This window comes from Agelaius tricolor, unplaced genomic scaffold, assembly GCF_023055355.1.
Source record: "Agelaius tricolor isolate 1412-34295 unplaced genomic scaffold, bAgeTri1.0.p SCAF_4, whole genome shotgun sequence".
In the NCBI taxonomy this organism is placed as follows: domain Eukaryota; kingdom Metazoa; phylum Chordata; class Aves; order Passeriformes; family Icteridae; genus Agelaius; species Agelaius tricolor.
In genome coordinates, this window is record NW_027269264.1 from 43,492,341 (window position 1) to 43,518,071 (window position 25,731).

At 36.6% G+C, this 25,731-nt stretch overlaps 1 long non-coding RNA gene across 1 annotated transcript in view; it reads right to left on the reverse strand.

Annotated features, from left to right (window-relative positions):
* Positions 1-7,191: 7,191 nt before the first annotated feature.
* The window catches only part of LOC139589514 (uncharacterized), an 80,861-nt gene continuing 62,321 nt past the window's right edge, over positions 7,192-25,731 (reverse strand). Inside the window, exons 2-3 of the long non-coding RNA XR_011679037.1 lie at positions 11,543-11,636; positions 7,192-7,932 (exon numbers count right to left, since the gene is read on the reverse strand). This is a non-coding gene — a long non-coding RNA (uncharacterized lncRNA). The remainder of the gene's footprint in view (positions 7,933-11,542; positions 11,637-25,731) is intronic.

The window sequence follows — 25,731 nt, forward strand, 5'->3', positions numbered from 1 at the left end:
ACTGGAAAGTCCTACTAGCACTGGTATGAGTAGAGAGCAAACTATAATGAAAAGAATTTAGAGAGGTTTGTTTGACTTCAGCTCAAAGGAATACCTTGTGTACTTCAGCATTTACCTGAAGTGCCTGGCCTGTGCAGGATCCAGCTAAATGAGCAAGGCAGCTCCCATTCCTTGGTCCTAAACCTGCCTCTACATTTGCCTTGCTGGAAATGGCAAAAATAGAAGGCTCTAAACTAATGTTTAACTTAGCTCTGATCCCATAGGAGCCTTTAGGGTGGACCTGGAGCACAGCAGCACCTGGCTGGCAGGAGTCTGTGAGGGAATAGGTGTGCGTTGAGCTGACAGTGACCTCCTGGGATGTGGGGGTCCCTAACAGCACAATTCTGGCTGCCCAGGGCTGCATGGTAGTACACAAGGAACACTAATGTGAGGTTACTTGCTTGATTTAAAATCATGACTGCTCTCTGATGTATTTGTCCCAAATTTTTAATCCTCTAGTTATGCAATGTCTCTTTTGGATGTAGGAGGTGAGCTCTGTCCCAGAATTGTTTGGCTTTTGCTTTGTGGGAAGGGCAAAGGAATTTTTATTCATTGCAAACATCCTCCGTTGGAAGAAGGATGGAAGCAGTGAGACCTGGCTGAGATACAAATATGCTATGGAACAAAAACTTCTTTTATTAGGTTTTAGATGCAATAGATAATTCCATAGGAAAGTTCCATAAAACCAGAAAAAAAATCATTGTGAAGTATTTGTGATGTTTTAATTTAAGAACTTAAATGATGAAAACAATTTAAAAGAAAATTTTGACAGTAAGCTTGAAAAAAATTTAAAAATTAATGTTGTGTATTAATTAAATAAAAATACAGTGCAAAGATTCCAGCAGCGGATTAGGAAAAAAAAATATACATGCTTAAGGGAAAAAAAATCTTCTTTGTGCTTTAAGTATACATCATAACATGACCCTCAAGTAGTAGTAGTAGTTAAGTTTTCCTGTTGAAAGGAAAGTAGTTAAGTTTTTATTGTTCATAAGTTTCACCAGTTGGTTTTAGTCCATTGGAAATATTCCCTTGGATAGCACTTATGGCACTTCAGGAAGCTGAATGGTAATCTTAGTATCTAAGTTTTCTATTAATTATATGCAATAGTATTTGAAGATTTCGTAACATTGAAAAATCACAGTAAGACTTTTCTGACAGGAGATTTGAGATGTTTTCCATAGCTAGGCACAACTGTACCTTGCCCCCGGCCTTCCAACCAGCATGGGCATGCCAAGAGTACAGCACCTTCCCCACAATACCTTTATATTATATAGGTATATTATATATAAGGTATATATTATACCTTCCCCACAATACCTTTATTAGCTTATCCTACTTCTATGGTTTTGCTCCAGATAATGTCATGAGGCAAGTGTGGTGAGATAAGGGGGCTTTCTGTCCTCTGGAAACCCTGCTTTGGGATGGGCACTGGCAGAGCCAGGTGCCAGGCTTAGATTTAGGAGACATGCTGTGAGGAAGCAGCTGTTCCTGATGCCATGAGAATGTGAGTGGCTTCAAAGGTGCTCCAAAGGCTTGCAGGATGGCTTTGGACACCCACCTTTGTACTGTGCTCTTCTGAGCCACCAAACAGAGCAGCAGAAGGGCAGTCTCACAGGGTGACTTATTTGTGAAACAGGAACTGTCTGCTTAGGTCCACCAATTTGTCCATCCTCATTACAAAGGATTTAATGAAAGGCAGACTGTGCTCTTGTCCATAGTAGGGATTTTAGTCATTACGGCCCTGGAATCACCGGTCTTGATGTCTTTGGATCAAGTCTTCAACCAGCTGATTAAAGCCAGATGCTGCAAATGTGTGAGAATTTAAGCACTGGGCCCCAGTAAATATTGTGGCTATTCTATGAAGGAAAAATGCTTGTTTCCAGAGCTATTTTTTAAGCCACATCCTTTCCTTAAGGCACTGAAATCCAAACTATATAGACTGAGTTGCTGCCAAGACTTAGTCCTTAAATTTCCTACCCCCACATAATATGCTCAACTGGAAATGAAGCAGGCCCTGGAAAGAGCTGGAACTAACCATTCATTCAAGAGCTTATGTTATCAAAAATCAAATCCTGAGGGAAAACTAAGAGGAATATCTTCCTCTCTCAGCCAGGTCATTATTCTTGCTGCATGAGCTATGTCAGCCTGAACTTTCACCATGTTTTCAGGCACAAATGACAGGATGATGTGGAGGATATATGGGCAGGCACAGGATATGCCTGTGTTTATCTCTTGCTGGAATTTCTGCCTATAATGTCACATGTTTCAATCTCAGACTCCCAACTTACAACTTTTGTGAGAGTGCGAGGCTTAGTATTTAATACAACACAAGCTAAATGATGGATGTTCATATTTACTTTGCATCAGGTGTTCAGTCCAGTTCATGCCATAACAGCACAAATGCAAATGTCACACAGAGGCAGAATATAGCTCAGAAAAACAGTGGGAAGGTGCAGCAATTAAATCCTGTGTTGGTGCCAAGGACTTGTTCAAGAAATAGAGTGTTGACAAGGGCCATATCTGGTCTGTGCTTGCACTTCATTTTCCAGTGCTCACCGATAGAAATAGAGAATATAACTGTACCAGGAATCCAACATGAGAGGTTAAGTAGCATAGACATTTATTTTTTACAGAAATATTCATAGCTGAGTTTGTCTGAATTCAAAGTGAACATTAAGGCAAAACTAATGGAAATGCCTAGACATATTCCCAAGTATCTGATATACATGTCACTGCATGGCTCTTCTCATACCAGAAAAATGGTAATTCTAATTATCTTTTTATTACTATGGGTCATCACCTCATTGCTAGGTTTCATTTGACTACTTATATTTAAATTAAATCCTGATGTATTGAAGTTACTTTGTGATGGCTAATACCTGCTGTTGAAGCAGTGGTAGAGCAGCAAGAGAAGACAGGTTTTCTAGCCTTGAAAAATTCTTTATGCCACAAACAGAAGTAACAAGGTTCAAACCAAGAAGAGAATGAGAAAAATTTAGTTTAGAATGTAATTTACTTGTATTCATTTACTTGTTGAGAATTTAAGCAGAACTTTGCTTGTGAGCATGCAGCTGAGTTTTTGCAAAGCTGCAAGTAAGAACATGGCCCTGTGGCCACACACCTCAGATAATTTTGTTTCTCAGGGATGCACAGCAAAAGCTATCCATGGCACCCTTAAAATTACAGTATTTGACTATACAGCTGTAAATGACCCTACATATGCAAAGATGTTGTGTGGATATGTGTTATAGGATCCCAGATATGTTGGCAAACTTCAAGGACTTATGTTATAGCCACTTAAACCTATTTATAGCATTTTAATCCTAATTAAATAACAGGCAGTTGAAGTCATGGAGCAAGAAAATTTAAAGCATTTAACAAAAATACTCCATTGATATATCATAAAACATTTTGTATTATAAATGTCTCTTCTGGATCTATCTCAAGAAAACTATCTGAATTTGATTGTAGCTGATAATACTTTGTAAGTAATGAAGCAGGAATACTTCAACAGCTACCTGCAAAAAACAGTTTTCTATGAGCTTCATTGTTCAGAATGAGAAAACTGTATCAGTTGAATAATAATCTTAGCAGGCACATGGAAAATGAGGCATTAAGGTCTTTTTTTTAATCAGGTGATGTGTCTACAAACTATGATGTTTTCAAGCCAAACCACTTTAGTACACTGCAGTAGATGTACTAATTAATAGCCATAACACTGTTGAACATTCAAAACACTGTTTTTCAGAACAGGTTTCAGGCAAATTTTCGGTTTTCTTCTGTTCCCTTCCCTAGCTTAGGACCATTCTCCCCGTACCTGGAACAGCTCTGTGAATGCAGACAGGGCAGATGAGCATAAACACTGAAGAGTACATTGTGCCCCAAAGAAGTAAGAGCCTAAATCTTTAAAGAAATTGTCACTTTTCTAGCACCAAATTTGCCATGCTCTGTTAGACTACTTAGAACAGAAACAGCACACCTTATGTGATTAATCTGTGAAATACGAAATGGGATCTTTAATGCACAATCCTGACCTTTCCAAAATATGTTGGAAAACTAACAGTGCTCTGAGATAGGATAAAGAGATGTGATCTGGGGGGAAAATAAGCCTGTAAATCTGCTAGATTTGTTTTTCTTCCTCTCCCTTGCAACTTTTAAAAGAATAAACAGCAGGTGTTTAGAAAGTGCTGACAGCTATTGAAAGGATATATTCTCCTGGATATGGTATGGTGAAATGCACAGAGGTGTAGGGCAGAAATGAAAGGATCCTTACTGAGTTGAAAGCTTCTGAAAGTTAGATTCTGCCTGGTGCACATCAGCCAAAGTCCAATGTCTTCAGCACAGCTCTTGTAGTTACTGTCAGCCTCTTACTAGCAATTAATGTTACTTGTAATGCTTACAAATACAAACCATGGAGATTAAAAAAGAAAGATAAAACACTCACACACTCATCTCAGATTCTACTACGGATCTAATAAAATATTTCTCTATGGCCCTGCAGCAAATTTGCATTTAAAAAAATGCACAACTCTGGGTCAAACCAGCTTTCACTGCCCTACAGAAGTCTAGCACTCTTTTCCACAACGCTTTTGTTTTTCATAGGACTGAGGGGGATATTATTTTCAGTGGGGTTAATTAAATCAATATTAATATTTAGGGATTTCTTTTTTAGTAGGCTGATGTCATGAGCATCAAAATGAGTAGAAAACAGATAGCAATCTCTTCTATTGGTATATGAGGTATCATGCAGAATTAACAGGAAAACTTTGAAGCCAGGGATCCAGGTAAGAGCAAACATAGTCTGAGAGCACTGAGTGATAGACATTTATCTTTGGAACAGTGAGAAAGCACACACACATCACTGACTTCTCATTTCTGCCTCTATCTCACATAGGAGTTGATCAAACTCTATGAAACATAATGAAGACCTGAATTTGTTGTGTTATTCCTAATGATACTTTCATACCAATTCTGAAGAATGACTTCACACTTCACAAATAATCTTTGTGACCCAGCCCAAGATTCTTAAAGGTTTTTATCAGACTGTCAGGAAGACTACCTTATCTTGCCTTCTCCTTTCTAGCAGTCCATGGGTATTTCCTGAAGGATAGGTGGGTAGATGGACTGTCCTTTTCCTTTCTCTAACTAAAAAAGTACTTCTGTTTATTCATAAGGCATTGACATTTTCCTAGTACAAATTTAATATAGTATAAATCTCTGAATAATGCAGGCTTACTTAAGTGAGATGAAGCTTTGTCTGTCCATCTTACTTAGTTTAACATCAGCCAGGACTCAAAATATTATTTCCAGAGGACTGAAGACATGCCAGCATTACTGAGGTTGCTTGCCCAGGAACAAGCTGTATTTGGCATAAGAATCCCCACTTGTGCAATGAAAATTAGCTTTGCACCTAGCAAAATAGGTGATTGTTACTGTTATAAACACATAGTCTTCATGGAGAACACAGAGGAACAGGGAGTCCTGGAAATCCTCCACAGATTAAAACAGATACAGGTGTTGGGTCTCACTTTCTTCTTAATAAGAAACTCCTTGCTATGTTGCAAGCAGATCTGAAAAGATGCCCTTAGCTGATTGGCTGTATTTCTAAGTATTCCATACCAATGGAGTTCTGCCTTTCACTCAGATGTAATGGATATAAATAATTTTAACTCTTGCTAGATTTTCTCCTTTTGGCTGTGGCCTTATTCTGGCAAATTTGTCAAGTGTAATAAGAGTCTAAACATTTAAGTAAAAATTCTGGTTTAAGTTTCTCTATGTTTGACTCTAATAAACCTGTGGTCTTGGAGAATTAATTTTCTATGAGATAACCAGTGGAAAAATGGAGTAAGGCACCAGATACAGAAAAAACAGGGCTTACATACTGCTTTTTGTCCTTTAAGAAAGAAATAAAAATGGGTTTTATCTTCAACAGCTTTCCTTCCATCTAAATAAAAGTATAAATGTTACAATGTGTTATTAGGAAAGTATGTATCACTTAAGAAATACAGCTACGACTTGCTCAAGCCCAGAACTGCACAGAGCTTTAGCATTACAAGCAGAGTAGAAGGGCTGGTCACATCTCCAGAATACTGCCTTTTAGTCCATCAGTTCTATTCTGCAAGAAGGCAGAGATATGCTGCAGTGAAATGTTTGTTTGCTTTACCCACAAGCAGTAGAATTATTTTTTTAAATTTTATTCTGCTTTTATTTTTTAGTGAGTAAGACATACAGATATTAGTATCATTGTGCCAGAAGGCTGTGCTTGTGTGTTAGCTCACACAATGTTGCATCCCAAAAAAAGGAGACAGCATTTTGAATATTCAGGTCAAGAGACCTCATGCACAGCAGGTAAATGTTTTTTAATACATCTTTTAAAAACTAGCAAAAGCTAGGAATACAAGTCATTCGGAGCACAAGTAAACATACAAGCAGCAAGAGGTAAACATGCAAGGAGCAAGAGGAAAACATGCAAGGAGCAAGATGGAGCACTTTCTTCCCTCAACTGCTTCAAAAATCCAGGAATCCTGAGTTTGAAAACTCACCTCTCTTGTAGATCTGCTTGTCTGGAAATTGTCTTGATGTAAAGATGGTGTTTCCCATGTAGAACTCAGTCACTAAATTGTGGGATATGTGGTGTGTGTCCTGTTAATTTTGCTCTCTCAGGTCAAGTGGTCTGTGGTAAAAGGCTGTGTTTCTTTATGCAGACCTGTCACAGCTACAAGTCATGTGTGAATGAATGGCTCTGCAAACATCAAGAACTGTAAGATGCTGAGAATATGTATGTAAGTTTATTACCTATGTTTAGGAACAATGTTGAAAGCATTTCCTAAAAACTTGACAGGGTCATCAAGCAGATATGAAGGCCTTGTTGCTCCAAAATGTGGTAAACAGGGATGGCTTTGAAACATCAGGGTGCCTAGTGATGCTGTAGGCTTAAGTGGCGATACTTGCATGAGCAGCCACCCAGAAATCCATTACAAGACACTGACTGTACTCTTTGAGACTCAGCTTTCCTCAGTCTTCAAACATGGTCAGGAAAAAGGTGTTACTCTTTAGGTCCTGATCTCAGAAAACATATTCCTCTTCCTCCAACACCACAGGTTAAACACCACAGACTCCTGGAATTTCATTATTAGAGCTAATATGCACTCAGAGGCTACACCAAAGGGCACGGAGCTCAGTTTTGCAGCTGAGTGGTCAGAGCCCCCATCTTAAATCCCACTCAAGCCTTGATTGTGTCTTAAACAACCAGTAAAACTCAAAAGTCAGCACAAAGCCTTTAAATTTCTTGATTAAAGGAGGTCAACAACCTTGCTTAACAAAACGTATAGAGTTATAAATATTTGTGTGCATATGTGTGTTCTTCCAAACAGCCCATGAATCATTCAGTAATTACAAAAGGCCAGGCATAACCAGTGGCATGTAAAAATGCAATATTTAGAATAATGATTTGTTAAAAACCTCAAATTTGTTCAGAAGATATGTGGGGTTTATGAGTTGTCATGCTAATGGGAGGCTCTGGGAAATATACTGAGGGAGCTTACAGTCAAGATGGAGAATTAGTGTCTTTCTCAGTGTGTCTGTGAAAAAAATAGCAATATATTTGTATGAAAACAGAGATTTATTTTTTTTTACCTTTTATTTCATGATCTAGATGAACTAGACCTGCAATTAGATGCCAAGTGAGGTAAGCTCTTTGCTTTGCACAATAGAACAAAATTCCTAAAAATTCTTGTAGTGATGAGCTAAGATTGATCAGAAATTGCTCCAGATTCTTCTAAACTTCTCTGAGAGTAAAAAAATATTCTTGGCTTATTTCCACGTGGTTTCAGTTTTTGATAATAACATGCCTCTCCATATTCACCCAAATCTCCAAGGGCAATTTCAGCACGTCTGTAAGATTAAACAAAAAATGTCAACTAACATCTGTTCCTGTATGAACTCATAAACACAAGGATAATCAATAGCCAGGTACACAGAGTTATAAATGTCACTGCTCCATACTCACGGCTCTCAGATTCCAGGTGGGGCAGCTTGCAAAGATCAAACCTTTTCATGCTCCAAACAGCTGGCATTATACTGCCTGTATTGCCAAGAATATGAAACAAACAGGCAATTCCAGTGTTGTTGTGTAAGAGGCTTTCATTCATTTGTCAATTTATTATTTGTTAATGAACTGGTGGTTAAAAAATGAATAAACAACTCTAGATACTTTTCCTTGAAAATACTAATGAAATTTAAGCTGTTCCCAGAAGGAGTACCTACTGAAGGCTTTCTGCAATTAGCAATTAGGTAGTATGCTAGACTGCATTAATAGGAATAAACTTGTAAAATTACTAAATCCACACAGCTTCCTCTTTTTTTTTTTTTTTTAAGTAATGGAAATGCCAAGATTGGAACAATGCTGTGTTTACCATAGCACAACAGGATGACAACAGGATGATCCTATTGGTCAGTCAAGTGAAGTTTGTTACCAACAGAATAAACAGAAGAGCTGGTAGGGGATTCATTTAATAAAGAATTAAAGGTGAAGGGTGTGATTAATGTAAATTAAGATAATAAAAAAACAGGTAGCTTACAGATCTTGGAAGGTAATTGTTAATAAAAACAAGAAACAAAATGTAATATTTCTAAAAGAATTTGTCAGCAATCAGAAGTCTCTGCCAGAAAATAGTTTTCTCATAATGCAAGAAAAAATATGGCACTAAAATTGCTTTAATTCTGCCTTTGAAATTCTGTGTTAAAAAGGCATTTACCATCAAGAGGATAAAGTAACCTCTTTAACTTCACATAACTGCAGGTCTCAAGTAAGCTAAACCTGATACAAGTAAATTCAAAGAAAAAATAAGATGCTTTCAGGAGAGCAAATGAACAAATATTAACTCAACCAGTGAAGAAAAGGAACATTTTTTAAACCACAACAAAAAACACACCCAATAAAGAAGAAGTAATTATAAACAAGAAAAAAACCCCTCTACAGAAAGCCAGGCTAACATCAAATGATCCTTTTAGCTTCAGAATCCCTAACTCTAGTCACCTGTTTTCTGTCTATATACAGAGGCAGTTTTCTTTTAGTAGGCCAAATTTTTGTTTTCCTTTTTTTCCTCCCAGTCTGGAAGTTAAACTTCTGGAAGACTTCCTGTAAGGTATTGGAGACCAGTTTTTTACCCATTTGAAAGATGGGGGAAGAGTGATGTCTCATTTTGCAGACTCAAGGTAACAGAGTGTATAAAAAGGTACATAATGGTATTGGTTTCATTCAGCAGCAGTGGAATTCATGGCACATATGGCCATGTAATCACCATTCTTTTTCTCACAAAACTGAAATATTTTCAATGTTTTCCAACCTCAATTCAACTCTGCTATTGATTACACTTCATATAATGTGTATCTCACTGTTTCCAGAAAAATTCAAAAGCTATAACAATAAAAGAGAAAAAAAAATCACATTAATTGGAACAGCTGCTCTTTAGTTCTAGAAAAAGAAAACATGAATAAAGCTACTACAAAGTGTATTTTACTCATGGATTATTTGATCTTTCATGATCAATTGCTGTCTACTTCCCTGTGATAATGAATACCTAGTCTACTTTTGCTGCTCATAGAAATTGCAAGTAAATTTTGAGAAAGTTGAGAAATAACTTGTTATCCCTATTTGACTTTTCTTGTAGAGAGCTCCACTGTGACAGTTCGTGCCTGTAATAATATTTATGTCGGTGTGGAGCAATTCAGGATCAAGGTCCCTGAAGAGCTTATGCATATAACTATTGCAAAGTCAGTACAACCCTTTGTAAGTCTGCCAGGAAAAGCTACATGCATATATTAGAGTTTCTTCCAATATGCTTTCCCTTACTTCCTTCTTTTCATTACCATTATTAATACATAAATTATATAACAGTACCAGTTTTATATCTTCTATTTAAGAGAAGTATTTATATGCACACATCCAGTACATTTTAATACAAGGTTTTTGCTGTCTATCTAAGTTATTTTAATTGTATGTATGCCTTTCATTTACTAAGGGTACTGTTTGCTTTTCTTTAAATAGATAGATACTATTGGCAGGAAATAGAAAACAGTAATGCCAGGGGTTTTCTGGGGTAGAATTAATTTCTTCTTCCCTGTATGTAGTGTTTTCAGACTAGACAGGAACTGAAGGGCTCTGGAGCATCATTTTCTCAGTTGGCTGGACACAGAAAGCTGAAAAATTAATTTAATGTCTTTTAGTTGCAAGCCACTTAGAGTGCTGTGAGCCACAAATACAAAATATTTATGTTATTTATGATCAAAAAACATTCCCCCAGATAACCCTCCACACCAAAAGCTGCATATTTTAGATCACCTGAAACAGCTTAAGTAATAAGTAGCAAACAACCCAGAAAATAGATTACCATTGCTTTATCAGTTTCAATATGGCAAATCTGTCTTTCTATGGCCTACACCTTTTACCATGACATTTCTTGCCTTCAGCTATTCAGAACACATTCTCCTAAAAAAAAAGAATAAAGCATGTTATCCTGAGCCATGGCCTCCCACTGTTGACTCAGGAGACCCTGGACTGCCTCTCTTGCTGCCACTGACCAGTACTGAATCTTATGGGTTAGCATCCACCACGAATATATGGAGCACCTGTGGAAAAATCATAATAGACAGAGCAAAATATTGTGTCCAGCTGAAAGTTCAGCTAAGGATCAGGACTAATTTTGATCAGACTTGAACAGTTAGCTAACACAATCTCTGTAAATCACTTTTGTGAAAAGCCTTTCTTATCTGTCCCCCTCTAGACATAAGTGCAGCTGTTTTACTGTCTAAAATATACTTTCTGCTTTTGGCAGTCTGAGATGAATTGTAATGTCCTTTTCTCCAGACATACTCTGATGACCAGTGAATGATGTCCTTTCTTTATGAAAGAGATCTTAAAAAATACTACTTAAACTATTAGGGTATTTGTTGCCATTTGGACCTGAAATATCTGATCTATTCCATCCTAGGTATTTTCTCCCAAGGACTTTTGTAAATGGTATATGATTGAAATAGGCTGATAAATGGGAAATTTAACTCTGTGACTAAAGTTTAGGAAAAAAGGAACAATAATATACTATTAAGAATTTTTTAAGACTATTATTAAAATTAGTTTTATTATAAATATGTGCCAATATGAAAATTAATTTAGATTTTTCAGGATCAGCCTTAGGGTTGGAACTGAAGAGAAATGCTACTCACAACTTCTCAGGAAGGGTGAAAATTTCATGGATAACATAATTTAAAGCAACTTGAAACTGCTCTAAGAGTCTGAGCTGATTAATCCAGTATTAACTACATTTGCAACTAACGTACTCATCATAATAAACAGAAAAAGAGTTTTTCATCTCCATCACCCTTAGTGCCCCACCACTATGCTCATCACACAGATGTTTTGATACCTGCACTGTTACCCTAAGCCCTTTTACAAGTAACAAATTGTTTCTGTAGCCTAAAGCGAAATTTTAAAAAGTAAACCCACCTTTTTTAGTTTTGCCCTGTTCAGCCTTAGGATGCATCTCAGGGCCCAGGGACATCAGGCACTTCAGAAAGGAGATATTCAGCAAGAATGGACCCTGTAGTGAAGAACAAGAAACATGGAGGAAAGGTTCTATTTTGAAATCCCGTCTCCATGGGGCTGGATTTCTTGATCCAGAGCTATCAGGATGTGCCTCTACCTTTTTGGGACCCCCTAGCCTACAGATTTATGCTAAAGCTGTAATCTTGAACCATTCTTTTCGAAGAACAGAGCCAATATGTTTCCTTTTAAAATCTGTAGGAAGGTGGTTGCCTGCCTTCTTGCACCATGCCATAATGGATTGGATGATTACCTGCAGAGGAAGGAACTGTATCAACCAGAGGGTGGCTAAACCCACGGCTCAGATCAGGTGAAGGAATATCCTGCAGTGACTGGCTTCTCTGAAAATTGTGCTTTCCTGAAAAAGCAGGATAATTCAAAATTCACAGGAACAGAGAAAGGGAAAACAAGGAAAACCATAATGTCTCTGGAGCCTGATGGCCAGTATATTCAACTAGAGGACACATTGCATTTCTGTAGAATATTAACATATAGAGCAGAAACGTTACAAAACTTATCTCTCAAAAGAAAGAAATCTATGTTTCAAAAGCAGAGGTCTTATTTTAACAATACTAATAGTTCTGTATATAATTTTTGATCTTAAAACTTTGCATTTTAAGATGAAGAGCAGTGTGTTTAAATTCCCATTCAGAAATAAAAGTATAGTGATATAATAGTTGAATCAGTACAATGAAAATGCAAAGTTATGGGTTTAGGTTCACACCTTCATTTTCAATACTTTAGTCAGGAAACACTGTCAGCTGGACTATTATTTATGTAAGATCTACCAGTACAGATTAAATCAAATATCTGGGAAAAGGAAGCTATAAATATTGTTAGCTCAATCGAAAGTCACAGCTCTTCACTCCAGTGGTTTTAGTTGGTTGCATTTGCTGTGCTTCAGACAAACCAGTGTTCATTAGTTTATATCAGTGAGCTGTTGAGCAGCCCATGTGTTTTCTTGCTACACGCAGGTGTGATTCAATAGCAGGAAAGAAACTTAAAGTGAAAACTTGATTAGGCAAAGGAAAGTTATCTGTTACCACTGAAGTTTTAAACTTAGGAGGGTTGTATTTTGGCACTTAGATTTTGAGACAAACAAGCTGGCTTGTGGTAGAATAGTATGAGCTCATGTCGGGCTTTTGTTGTATCTTGTACAAAAGGCAAAATCCTAGAATTTCCTCTCTTAATGTTTATGTCAAAATGATCACAAAGCGGGGGTGCATAGCATGGGCTTCAGAATAGTAAACCTCCATGTCTCAGGTATCATATATTAGTTGAATGTGTTTTCTTTATGTTAAAAACCATAATCCTAAAGGCCAGTTACTTTTGCTTTTAACCTGTCATCAGCCTGAGAGGTGTGCTCCTCTGGGGGTTAGATACTTTCTCACATAAACATAACCCCAGCTTCTGTTTTTATGGGAGGATGAGAAGATTTATTAGTAAAATAGTCCTCCATGCAGGACTTTGAAAATATAAATATATGTTTAAATGTCCAATATTTCAATTGGTCAAAACAGCTACAGTCTCCTTTTCAAATTAAATGTTGCTCCTGTTCTTCATATCCAGCCAACATCCAATATAGTTTTGCTGCAAGTACATCAAGATGCACAAGAGATGTAAGATATGCAATAGGAAGTAAGATAATGCAAGTAGGAAAACATGATGTAGATCTAAGTCTACATCCAGTAGATGACTATTTGGATCTATTTATATTTCCAAGTGGGTGCATTATTTTGTCAGGTAAGGATATCCCTTGTCCTTGATATTAATATCTTAGCCTTAAGCATTTGGTCTGAATGAAAAATGTTCATTTACAAATGAATTTCAGAGGAGCCATGGTATTTGCATATTAAAAAACACCCACAACCCTTTTTTCTCCAGCTAGCAGGATGACTACACATTGTAGGATGAGATTAATTAATGTGTCCTTGAATTACCTACTAATGCTTAGTAGAAACAAATAAAATCCACTTTTAAAACTGTGAAAACCCAAACTTCATAAGAATGCAGAAAAAAATCCCCAAATCCCCTCCCCGAAATTAATTTTTTAAAAACTACAAGTTCTAAAGTAAGTATTTTAAGTAACTAATCCTTTACACTTAATACACTAATACACTTAAAAGAACTTCACCAGATGTCTATTAATATTAAGACACAACTTTGCCACCATTTAAAGTGAAACTTGCTTTATATGCTTATTACTGATACCAGTAGAAATACTGAAATTTAGAGGTACATAATTCACTTGCAAATGTGAATTCATAAAATTCATTTATACAGTTATGATGGTGCTCTCCCATCAAGCTTGCTGCTGTCTTCACCCTCATTATACTTATCTTTTTCTTTAACGTTAAGTGGAATGGAAAATGTACTTTCAGAATTGCAAAAAAAAAGAAGAAAGTAGCAGGAGAATCATAGTTTCTGTACCTTAATGCAAAATCTATTTTCCTAGAAATGGATCACTTTTCACAGTTTTTCATACAGAACAGTTTTCCAACTAATTTGAAAGGTTGATATTGAATAATTAGTAAGGAGTATCTAACATAGTCCTTTTCTGATATTCTCTTAATCTCATAGCTTTTGATGGTGGGATTTCTTCATCCATCCATGCTGTGGAGACAGAATTAATTTTCTGTAATCCATGTTGAACATCTCTGTACAACCATTCCATAGATTTTGCACCATATTGCGAAATTTATTCTAGTGATGCTGGGACTCTCACTTGCATATCTGCCCTTTCAGGTTTTTCTACTAACAGAAATGGTTCAGTGTTTAAAACATTTAAAACTGCTTTTAAAATCAGGATCAATAACTTTTTGGGGAAGGAATTGCTTCTCCATCTCAAATTCCAGTACAAGAAATGTTCCTGAGAATTTCACTCAAATAATTCATGACAGCTCTGACAAGAAGATTCACAGTTATTACCTGTATCACAGAAACAGGTTTGATCACCTCACTTTTGTTCTATTGTTCATCTATCACGTATATCTATTTTATTTGCAGCTGACAAGGGGGAAAAACCCACCCAAAACATGAGTAACTTTGAGTTTCTAAGAGAAAAGGAGGATGAAACAAAACTGCTGTCTTAGTAGTCCTATGGTCACAGCCTTTTCAGAACATATATGAGGCAAAATCAAACCTCTCAGCATTGCAAAAGAAGCAGTAAGGTCAGGTGTTTAATGAGTGAGGTAAAAGGAAGCAGTGCAGGTGGTGAGAGACACTGGGGGAGCCATTAAACAGCTGGAATCATAAGACGGGTGAATACAATTCTACAACACTTTAGAAAAGATTCTCTGCTGCACTCTGTGATTTTCAGTTTTTGAAACCAGGAAATGAAAGGCTAAGAAGGGATGTATCTATAAATACACCAGGACTGTTATTACTGGGGAGGATAAAGAGCTATTGCAGTTAAAAGGCAACACTGGCACAGTTACGAATGGTTATAAACTTGAGCTGAATACATCTAGTCTGAGAATTAGAATACTTTCTTAACCATCAGGGTAGTGGAACCACTTCTTAGTGCAAGCACCGGAAACATAAGCCTGAGCTAGATTTTACAAGAAGCTCTACTAAATGTGTTTCTGGGATTATAACCCTGAAAGAGGATTTGACTTGATGATGTGAGGAGCACCCTTTGAATCCTTAACTTTTAATTCCTTGAGAAATAATGGAGATACTCCATGTGACCACATGAGTAGAACTGTGCATAGGCAAATTCTGTGGAAAAGTTGCAGGAAAAAAATTATTCTGTTCTTTTCCAGCTAAATCCTAGAAGATTTTAAATTTATGCCATCGCTATTAATTCAAGTCGATTCTTAAAATTCAAGTCTGCTGGAATCCTGTAATCCTTTCAGAGTGCTAAATTACCATCTCCAGTGCCTGTTGCACCACGTGACAGCAGAGTACTCTTGTGGTGGCAAAGGTTATCCACTTCTGTGGATATTGAGCTGTGAAAGTGAGGTCAGCAGGTAACTTGTAAGGAGATGCAGGTGGAGGAGAGGGAATCTCAGTGCAGCCTTCCGAGTTCTGGGGGAAATTACTGGGAAAGCAGAGGCAAACTCGTCTCCAGGGTGCAGAGCAATAGGGCAGGCAGCAGCCAAAGGTCGCAAGCAAGGTAAGAAAGTCAGTTTCATTAAGCAATGAAAAAGGTTTCTCACAGAGACTGGAATCTCCATCATTAGAGATTTTCAAAATGAAGCTGAATAAGGCCATGAACAAACATCTCTAATTTTGGAATTATCTCCACTCTGAGTAGGAGTTAGAGGTTCCTTTCAGATGACTTTTTTTTTTTTTTTTGATTGACACTGAGAATTGTTCACAAATTAATTTCTACTATGATTTTTCCAGATAGATGTGCACTTTAGATGCCTAACTTAAAATATGTAAGGATATTTCTAAATGCATATTTAAAATGCCACTTTTGCTAAGCTTGTCTTCTGCCCATTAGGTCTATCTGCTAAGTAAACATCTTCCTGCAGATAATTCAGCTAAGAGGCATGCATTAAAACTTTCTGGCTGACTTTACCAAGATTACACAAAATAAGCTTCTTGGTGACTTTAAGATTTGTTTATCTTCTCAGAATGCATTTAAAAGGTGCAGAAATGCTCAGTCTCCACATTACCAGTTGGATGCAAGATAGGTATTGAAATACTTGAAAAACTAATATCCTATTTTAGAGTCTGTTAACTCATTTCAGTGTTAGATATTATGATATGTGATAAAACCTCTGCAAAACCAAATCCACAAGAATCTTAGTTTTTAAGAAAAAAGCTAATGAAAGGAGGTTATGACACTAACAACTGTTTTTCAAGGAGTACCTTGCCAAAAAGTCCTTCATTTTCCTTCTTCTGACTCCATGCTTCTCATATCATGGCAAGCCCACTTTAATGACCTACTGTCTCATAATGATAGTTCTAAATCCATACTTTTTTTGGTTTGTTCTTTTGAAGTTTAGGATTGTGCAAAATGAGAGTTATAAATAATGAAGTGTGAAAAAGGACTATATCCAGATTCTCCAAAACATTGTCACTACTTGTCATTACCAAGTTATTTGAACTGTAAGTACTTAAAGTGTGTTGCAATAACTTACATTCCCCCTCCTACCCCCCAGAAAAATCTGTGACCTAGTGACATTAATCACCCATTAACTTTTGTGGAAGTTAAAATCACATTTTGAATGTGGTGAGTACCATATTTCAGTGATTTCACATTTGATTTGCACTTCCTTGGACACAAATTAGTTGGAATTGTCTCATAATTGTTTATCAGTTACTTTTCCTAACCACTCTAAACAGCTCAAACCTGGCTAATGGGTACATTGTTGCACATGGTGCGATTTGTTTTCTCTACTACTTAACTCTGGAAATGCAAAGTGCTCCCTCAAATAAAGTCATTCTACTTTATTCACGGTCAAAGCACACAGTGCACTAGGTCTATTGCCTTTTCAAAGTGGTTTCTTCACTATTTCAATAAAGTTACTAGACTGAAAAGGCTAATATATAAAATATATATAAAAAATCCAAGAAACTTATGTGCACTTATCCCTCCTTCAGAAGGAAAATCTGCTGCCTGCATAAAGTCAGTATTAATCTTCAGAAATTGTTGCAAGCAAAACTTTCCTTGCCACTTCCTAAGGATTAGAATCCATGTCATTTAGCCTGATATTGTCCAAAACTTGACATTGCTCTTACTTTGTAGGTATGAAATTTTGTGTATGTTTGAAGAAATTAAATTAAGGAAGGTATTATTAAATTATACTGAATGTTTCTGAGAGTATCTCAATGAGATCAAAGAACATTGAAAGTAGGTTTGATCATTTCTCTGTATGACAGGATCACTAATGGAAACTAAAGGAGTAAATGGATTAAGGTATTGGAAATGGGATGACATAATTTTCTGAGCTCAGCAACCTGGTTCTGCTTTCAGCATCCAGGTGTATCTTTTCTGAGCCTTCAATCAGTTCACTTTGCAGTGTGCAGAATTTGGATTTCACCATGCTCTTCTACACTTGGCTTGGATGTTAAGATGCACTTAAATGCCAAAAGTCATTTCACATGACTTGTAGAATGGCAAAAATAAACCCTCTAATAATTGCAATGATGGGAAAAATTCTGCTGATTTGAAGCCAAAATATCTAAACATATTCAACATATGCCTTGTGTTTCAATTTTGTTTTTCCATGTTAAAAATTTCCAAGAAAACTAATAGCATCGTGCTTGCATATTAACTATAAAGTTCTATGACTATTTTTCACAGAATCATAAATCATAGAATCATTTATATTGGAAAAGATCACCAAGAGATCACCAAGTCCAACCCTTAACTCGGCCAAGTCCACCATTAAACCATTAAACCAGTGTCATATCTGCATGTCTTCTAAGTAGCTCCAGGAATGGTGACACAACCATTTTCCTGGGCAGCCTTCTCCAGTGCCTGACAACCCTTTCTGTGAATAAATTTTTCCTAATATCTAATATAAACCTTCTCTGGTGTGAGTGAAGCAACTTTTTACTTGGGAGAAGAGGCTAAGCCTTGATAAAAGATTTTTTTCCTGTTTGAGACACATGTACCCCACCTGTTGCCAATGGGTCTGGTGCCATGAAAACTGAATTGTGATCAAAAAAATGTCAATACAATAGGTCTCAGCTAAGCTTGACTATATATATTGCAATAAAGTTACTGTATGGATTAAATGTCTCTCCAATTTTCTTCAATCCCACTGATAGAAATTCATCTTGTGGTTTGCCAAAATAAAATGTTAAATACAACCTCTAACTGAAAAGTGTCAGCATGCACACCATCATGGTGATTTGCTCTTATCTATTGGTGGTTCCACCACCTGAACTTCTGGGAACAGTGGCAGAGCCTCTCACAGCCTGATCCATAAAAATGCTTCTGTGCACATGTGGGTTACCTGCACATAAGAGTTACTTAAATTAACATTCATGAGAGTTACTTGGATTAACATTCATGAAGACATTCATTCCAGCAGAGAGACAACAATGTCCCTGCTAACTGCAAGAGAACTGTGTTATCTTAGGAATATATCCATAGTCCCTCTCCTTGGTCAAAGTGATATTTAATTATGTGTGAGGGAGTATGTAACCGTACAAGGTGCTTTACTGATAAATAAGCTGAGAGACTTAAGCTCTAAAGAGTTGTCTAATGGCTGAAAAGTATGGAACACAAGTGGTACAGACCTTAACCACTAATGTACCATTAATTTTACTCTTTGCCTGTGCAGTCGTTGGCACTGGGACACCTTTGAAAAATCTCATTACCTAATTGCTCCTTAGGTACTTAAACCTCTTACTAAATCTGGCCCCCCAGGCTCCCATCATGACCAAAAATCCATCAGGAGCTGGGCATATAAATGTTACTATTGCTTAATCTTGTTTTTGTTATAAGGAGACTTAACATATCTTTAAAAATGAGCATAAATTTTACTTTTATTGATATTCTATGAAATTTGTATAATATGCACTTGTGATATGAATCTTCATTTTTTGTCATCACACACTTCAGCTGTTTCCAGTTAGCTTGATGGACATGAATTTGAGGCTTCAGCAAGATCTTATTTAACACATGAATAAAAGGAGTAGGTTCACTTGAGATTCACTCTCTTTCTAGTGGAGTTATTAATAGATTATTGTGCAATAAGGAGAATGAGTTCAGTCTTGACTATTCAACAGTTTTAATAATGCACACATTACTCTATGCAAAGAAAAAGAATGAAATAAAAATTATTCTAAAATAAAAGTAATTGAATCATGTAGTTGGAGGAACAAAATGGAAAAGCAGCCAAAGGAAAGCATTAATAATACCTTTTTAATCAACAAATGAAATTGAAAAATAAATACTACATTCCCTTTGACTAAGAATCTAACTCAGAATTTCATTTTTCTCAGTAAATTCCCAAAGCATCAGAAAATTAATGTACAAAATTAAGCTTATATTGAACAAAGGAACTGCAGAAGAAGTACTGTATGGAACATCTATTTTTTTAAAAGACCCAAAACCCAACCAAAAACAAGACCAAGAAAACAGCATTGGTACCAAAAAAAAGTACATATTATTCCCTGAATAATCCATATAAAACTTAATCCACTAATTCAAGATGTTTCCCAGTCATTTTAGCACACCTCCTGTCTGTACTAACCTTGTCTGTTCAATTCCAACTCAGTGCCTCTGTCTGCTCCTGATCCTTCCTGGGGAAGGACTGTGCTCTGAACAACATGAGGAGAGCCACCCAGGCTATCACCATCCCCATGCCATGTGGGTACATCACTCTCAGTCTGATTTGAATTCCTAGGAAGATTTTATAGCTTCAGAATCATTGTGGTACCTTCAGGTTGTTCAGACCCTCCATCTGTGCATCAGACTCATGTGCCCAGCATCAAGGAATTTCTGCCTTCTCCACCAACCAACATGCTAAATTTATGATGCCACCACTTGGAAGGCACCCAGCTTCACTGATCTTTGTGTTGCAGTCTTGTTTTCCAGAATTAATTTTTCTGACTTTAGGTCTTAAACCCTCAAATTAGGAAGTGTATTACCCATAAGGTGAATACCTTTACTGAAACAGCAAAAGGATTTTAGAAAGCTATCAAGGTTTTCATGTCCTACAAACAACAGCTTAGTATTTTACCGTACTCAAGATTCATTCACCATGAAAATCAAATCTGTCAACACACATACTGAAGTTTTAACTTGGTTAACTGAACCAAGAATGAACTCCTGCTTTGCAAAGATCAGATCTGTACCTGTGGTGGCCAGTCACAATTCAATACACTTAGGATGTACCCTAATTTTCCATTTGATTACTCAAGAACATCCGAGTTAACCTGTTCAGATTTTGACAGCTCAGTATGCAATGTCACATCTAATCACATATCAATTCTCCCAGCCTGTTTTATAAATCAGATTGTGGGATTATTAAGGACAAATAGAAAACGCACTGAATACAGAAAGCTATGAATTTATTGCTAGTATAAATGAAATCTTAAAAATATAATCAGAAAGATATTATTAGAGATTATGTATTTTAATGAAAAAAGAAATTAAACACTGTTACAGAAAAGAAGTTCCAAAATAATGAAATTAAAATTCATATAAATTTTTTTTCCTGATGTCTATGCCCTTTTTACATTTTGTCCAAACCCTTTCATTGCCTCTTAGATTCCTAATGTTGACAGCAACCATTTGATGGTACTAATGAAATGCACAGCTGGTCATCACCATCTTATGTCCTTTGCCATGTGCTGTTGATCTTGATGGTCTCCTGTCCCTTGCTAGATGACCTGCCTTACAAAATTATTAAATTTGCTCATATGTTTTTTACAATTTGATTTCTCTTCATTTTTTTGTAAGTTCATGCTACTTCCATTATACTATGTGTGGTGGTTTTCATGTGGCTGCTCGTATTCACTCTTTGTTCCCTTTGTCCTAACCCCATCCTGAGCCCTGTAAGATAGTGAAGAGGTCTCCAGTGCCAGCTTGTGACCTGCCTGTGTATCAGGTCCTCTGATCCCATTTCTCAAGGCCTCATCTGTGATACCACAACTCTCTGTCCACAGTTTATCTTTATACTGTCCTCATAAATCTCTTATTCTGTGAAGACTATATTGTTTTATACTACCTATATAATAACATAGCTACACCATATGAAGAAAAGTAAAAGAAATTACATATAGGCATTAGAAAAGTTGCTGTTAAGCTAAAGTAAGAATGAATGAGGCTCCAGCCAGGCCAAGGGAAGTTCATGTGAAGTAAGCATTACAAGCCCCAACGCTGAGGCTTTGCAGACTCAGTACAAAGCTTTTTGTTTTGCCAGCAGTGCCACTATTGCAATTACTGTAGAGTTACAGGACAACTGACAGTCACAGCTGGAAACAGAAATCCTAACCTGTACCTGTGTGTATATAAATAATATCCAGATACAGAGTAGGATCACACCTTGCTGATCTGACCAAAACAGGGTGCCATTTGGGAAATACTTATTGGAGAAATATTGCAATTGCAAGTAAAACTGACATAATATATGTAATGAGTCCCAGCAAGATATCAAAGCCAATATCAAAGCTAGTTCATATTTGCTAGGGACAGCTGGAACAAATCCCGGAAAAGTTTAAGTCCTTTAAGTTTGTCTATACATTGAGACTTTAAAAAACTGCATAAATTTGTTTGATATCACTAAGTTTCTGTCTCATCATTTTTCTGAAAAGAAAAGGGGACCCATACTGGTTCCACTTGAAATAAACTAAAGCCATTGCATGTGTTTAAGAGAATGCTATGCACATGGCAGTCACTTTATCCTTTCTTCCAAATATTTTGTAAATTGTAATTATTTTCTCACATATTTCAGTCACAACCCATAGGCCATTAGAGCATTTGTGACTTCTGTTAAAATTGGAAGCTTACATGTTAGTGATTCAGCAAAATCTTCATAATTATTTTCCTTCATGAGTGAATTTTCACCATCACAAATTGTTTACACCTTAAGTACAAAAATAATGGAATGTACAGCCAATCTTGATTTTCCCAGTGTAACTTTTATAATCTATTGTCTAATAGTAACCTACATTTGTTAAGATATTGTTTCTGATGATTTATTCGGTAATCAAACAGTAGATATTTAATTGTCATAATAAATAAAAAATGTAGCTTTTCAGAGCTAATGTGTGGTAACTTGTGGCTGTGGATTCTGGATGGATTTTGTAGGAGTGAGGACCAGATATCATACCGCCATTCTTTTTTTGTACATGAAAATAGCTTTTCCCCCCCATTTTCCTCCTAGCTGCATGCCCATTACAGTAATAAATGGCACAATAAGCTTCTTCATGGTGATATTGGAAACTGTATCCAGGCAGAGATTAATCAAGTACTATATAGGTAATCTCTCTACATTCACAGCTAAATGTATTTAGATGGTTTGGCTAACAGGGTTTAGATGGGCTGTTACCATCTGAATAGATGTTAACACTTTGATAAGGGGTTTTATTACATTAGCTACATTTGGAAAGCAACTTGCATTTACTTATTGTGCATTAAAAGCAGAAAATTAAGATATTCAAACCAGACCAGTAATGAGATTGATCTGAAATAGCCATAAATGCTCAGTTTGGAAAAGAAGCTGATTTAAACACTGTACTACCATAAAGAGCAGCTCTTAAACATACATTTATCTTGGCCATTTAAATAATTCCCTAGGGATTAGGGAGGCACTAATGAATGAAATATCATAGGGGAGTACTGTAGAGTCTTGCAAGGGTAAACTGTGCAGCCCAGCAGATTTGGACTTACAGACTTATCTACATTCTCTGCAATACCTCTGCCAAAATCACCTTGGACTCCAATGCTGTACAATAATGGGACTTCTATGATATTAGTGCAGGTTATTGTATTAAAAAATCAAGAAAGACATTTTCAAGAACATGAGATTTTATTTAAATGAAGAGTCTTCTGCTAAACTCTCTCAGCAGTTATAGCTATTTCTACACCAGTGCCTTGGTTTAACCATTAATTATGAAAAGTCCCAGATTATAAAAACTTTACATAAGAAACAGAAAAATAACTTTCAGATGTAGTGTCTTCTGCAGTCCACATGGGAATGTATGACTGCTTGTGGGCATGCAGTACTTTCCTCCACTGAAAATCCAACAGGAAGGAGGGATATTTAAGGAATAGTATTCATGCTGAGTAGTGTTGGAGAATCTGGGATGATAGACTGGAGTCTCAGGCATGTGGGCACAATGTTAATATAAGCACTCTGAAACCCTCTCTCAACACCTTTTGTTCATCCTGGGTGGCTCAATAAGAGCAACCTTGTCCTTTAGTACCAAAGGACAGACAGGGTGAATTCCTACAGTGTTGCACATTATATTTATGACCTCTACATTCTTCAGTGCTCTTTCACAGTGTATCTTCTTTGGCTTGAAATATGGGAGCTCACACTGATTAAGTGATTAAATTTTCCATTGGCTTTCCACAGCATTATAAAACTTTGCAGATAGCAAGATCATTTTTAAATGTAGCTCCTTATTTTGGTTACCTACCCTCCCAGTCCTAGCCAGGACTCCAGGATTTCTGGATCAAATGTTATTATTTCAGCAAATTGTGGTTATCAGCAGCATAGCAGCAGATGTAAAACACCTTGCTTAGTCTGACAAACTGATATTAGCCAGATCAAATAAGCATAAGCAAATCTGCCTGCCTAAGGTCTTGTGAGAACAATTTATACAATAAAGAACCAGAAGAGAATCCACTCATGAGGAGCTGTTGTCATGCAGGCCTGAGCCAAATTTTATCCTTTTCCTTCTGCCAGCCCTATAAAAATATATTCTAAAAGAGAAAGAAGTTGAAAACAGCTGCCTCAAATGTGCAGACTGCAGACAGAATGTTGGGAATACCAAAAGAAAATGATCACACATGGTCTATTAGATGTTCAGAAAGAACTGAGACAAGCCACATCTTTAAATGACAGTTTGAAAACACTGTACCAATATTTTTCTGAAGTAACAGCTCAAGTAAAAAAACCTGTTAGTCTTGCTTAAGAATCTTCAATATAGCAGAAGTGAACCTCAAATGAAAGAAGAGGGACAAGAGAAAAAAAAACAGAACTTGTTTTTCAAAGTTATTGTGGCTTAACACGAAAAAGAAACCCCTTGTAAACTGTTTGTGTTTGGCAGTCGAGAACTGAGAAAATAACCCTCTTTTATTATGACTGTTCTTCTTTGTGACTTCTCATTTCACTCTAATCACCCATTTAATTTGTGATTGTAAACATGTTTAATCATTTATATTCACAGATGCAGAATCTCCACCTACCATTTAGTGCTCTGCTGCAAGACAACTTGTTGAAGTGCAAGTTAGGCAGCAGCATTAAACATGCTGATACACCTCAACCATTTTTCATAGTGACTAATTGTTTTGAAAATGGACTCATCTCTTCACTAGAACTTCACTGGGTACATAATTTCATTCAGAGGAAAGAACCTTTCAAATGGTGTTACAGATAACCTCTGCCCCAGCCTGTAATGTGCCACATCTTGAAAAGCATCCTATAAAAATGAAAAGCCAAAGTGAGATCTTCTGTGGAGATCAAAGAGAGCCCTGTAATATAAAAGACACCTGAAAATCAAAGGAAAGAGGTTTCAGAGCAGGCTGTGGGGTGAGGATGTCCAGCTAAACCTAATAACCCAAGCTGAATGACAGATTATTCTCTACCTCTCTGCCATTTCTGTCTCCCAACATGAACAGGAAGACAATCTATACAAAGAAGTACTCAGTTCTTGACATGTTAAACACTAGTTTTGTTTTCCAGAATTTAAAGAGAAAAAGGAATTTTCCAAGTTTTGATTTTGTTTAATATCTCCAGTGTATGTATTCTGTCTCATGTACATGTACTGGTACGTTCTTGCCTTTCCTAACATGTTTTTCTACATTCTTAGATTTCGCAAACATGTAAACTCAGACTTTTACAAGACATTTAAGCAGCAGATGTGTGAACAGTGCTTTGGGGTGCAGATGTTTCCTGTAGATGCAGTATTTCTCCTTAGACACTGAGAGCTTTAATCTATGAAAATAAATCTTATTTGCAAGATATGTCTAGACTAAAAGAAATGCTAAGTACAACAACTGGGTTTTAAAAAAACCCAGTGAAGATGGTTTCCTCAGATCAGTTCTGCACACAAAACAAAACACCAAACAACAAAAAGTCTTCAGATCTTTTTATCTAAAAAAAGTGTCTCGTCCTTCTGAGCAGATAATAGGAAATCAGAATGTTCCAAGTCCATTGAGTACTACCTTCTATTTCTCCTAGGTTCCCTTATAGTTCTCTGATCAAATACCTTCTATCTCTGCTTTCAAATCTTTTATTTTTATTTTTATTTTTGTTTCTGGCTGTGTGTGCACAGAGGGACGGGCGAGCAGATGTACTTGCTGAGAGATGCAACGCTGTAAATGAAAAGTTGTTTTAACGATGCTTAATCTGCATCTTTCAAAAAATATCTACTCAGCAGAAGCCCAGAACTTCACATGGTAGCTGATTAAAACCATCGCCAATTTTTTTCCGGGGAATTTTAAAACTCTT